Raw genomic sequence first — 2218 nt, 5'->3', positions numbered from 1 at the left:
GTTGTCATCATACTCAATAATAGGTGAGCATTTAGATTGGCAAGAGGTGATTAAAAGGAGTCAAAATGTATTCAAAGCCAAATAGTGAACTAGCCTGATTTCCTTTTTTGAAGAGTTATTAAACTTTTACATCAAGAGAATGCTACAGACGAGGCATTTGGCTAAACTTCTCTCATCCTCACGGATAAGATACAAAATTGGAAGAGTGATGAGAATGTAGTTAGCTGGTTAACAGACCTGAAGGGGACTGGTTTTTCTGTCCTTGTGTCCGCTCAAAGGGAAGCCTTCACAGGCATGCTAGAGGCCTTAGACAAAACTGGAAGGAGAGCACAGGTATTGAGCGACCCAGTCGGGATCTCGAAGTACCTTAATCGACTGAAATAACAATGACATTGCAGAAGGATAAATGCAAAGTGCTGTATTTAGAATTCTAACAAAATCAAGTGTGTACGCATGTGATGCGGAAAACTAGATTTACTACAAATCCAATGCTATCTTTTAAAAAAACTCCGGTATTGAAGCATAACATGCAGAAAAAATGCACAAATCCTAAGTGTGCAGCTTGCTGAATTATTATGAAGTGAGCCAATCCACATGATCCCTACTCACTTCAAGAAAGAACTTCGCCAGCCCTGTAGACGCTCCTTTCCCGCTGTCTCCCGGCCACTTCTCCCGAAGGTGGCCTCTCTCCAGATTTCTACCACCGTTGATCTGTGGGTTGTTTCCAGTCTTAGACTATCAGGCTTAGTGTTGCTAAGAACATCCTTGACCATGTGCTTGGTGAACAGATGTACGCTTTTTGCTTGAGGATAGAGCTAGGAGTGGACTAGCTGGGGCGTCGGACACACACATATACTGCACTTTAGTAGATTCTGCTAGTTTTCCAAAGTGGTTGTACCAATTTACACCCCATAAGCAAGATATGAGAGTTCAGAAGCTCTATATCCCAGGTGACACTTGCCATCGTCACTTTTGACATTTTAGCCACCTCGATAGGTAGGTTCCCTGGTGTTCCTGACGAAATTAAGCACCTCTTCATACGTTTATGGGCCATTTGGATGCAATGCAATCTTAAGGTACATGGCAGTGTTCAAATCTGATCCCGTGGATCGAATCTGATCCAGGGCATCGGGGTTAGTTCTGCCTCTTTTATTGGAAGTTCGCTGACCATCGAAAGTGAGGAATAACGGGAGAGATTGGAAATGTGAAGTCAGGAGATGATGACATTTGGGTGAAAATACCAGTTGTCTTCAAATATTCGAACTGAAATGTGAGAGTTAGGAGACCTAGTCCCTGGGCAAAGTCTGACACGTTTAACAAAATAACTCCCCTGCTTTCTCCTCAGGTAGGGATTGTGTTTGGTCAGCAAGAATGTGGTTCATGAGAGGGTTGAAGACTGAAAGTTGTTTTTTCCTTCAGTGGAGGGAGCTAATTTATCAAAGGTTCAGTGACCTTCAGTAGCACCGTTTCTGTAGGAATGGATGCTCTGAAGAGGCTTCCGCAGATGCGCTGAGCAGCCACGCCATGGAGACGGGACAGGGCAGGAGAGAGCAGGGTGCAGCTCTCCTCCCCCGCCCGCCCCGTTCACTCGCTCAGCTTCCTTCTCTTGGGCACCACGTGTAAGACTGCCAGATTTAGCAAATAAAAATACAGGACATCTAGCTAAATTTGAATTTTAAATAAGCAATCATTTTTTTAGTATAAATATTCCTCAAATATTGCATTTTCATCTAGCAACTCTACCACCAGCCCCTTTGATCTCTGCAGCGTCACGCCCTCCTCACGTGCACTGTACCCTCTGTTTGGCTTTAGTTTTAACACAGTGTGAGAAATGGGTTAGATTTTTCTCCGAAAGGATCAGCTCGGATCCATGGCTAGCAATCACGGGGAGGCCACTTTAAATGGCGTAAGGAAGAACGGTCAAACTGGGCGGTCTTAGGAAGTACTGAATTTCCTTGAGGTGGCTGCATACCTATCCGCCTGCTGGGGTGCAGAGGTGGTGTAGCGGAAAGGTGAATCAGATGAATGCTCACCCACTCCCCAGGTTTAAATAAGGCGATCGGAGGACTTGGGCCTATATTTCTAAGTTTACACTTGGTAGGCAACAGAAGGAGATGCATTTGGAGGTTACGATGAGAAATGTAGATGGGAAACCAGAATAACAAAATTATCTGTTATGTGCTGAAGAGGGAAAGACATCTAAAGTGAATGCCTATGA

Source organism: Pteropus vampyrus, unplaced genomic scaffold (genome assembly GCF_000151845.1).
Source record: "Pteropus vampyrus isolate Shadow unplaced genomic scaffold, Pvam_2.0 Scaffold241, whole genome shotgun sequence".
Classification (NCBI taxonomy): Eukaryota; Metazoa; Chordata; class Mammalia; order Chiroptera; family Pteropodidae; genus Pteropus; species Pteropus vampyrus.
The sequence above is the reverse complement of the archived record's forward strand: the minus strand, read 5'-3'. Positions refer to the sequence as shown.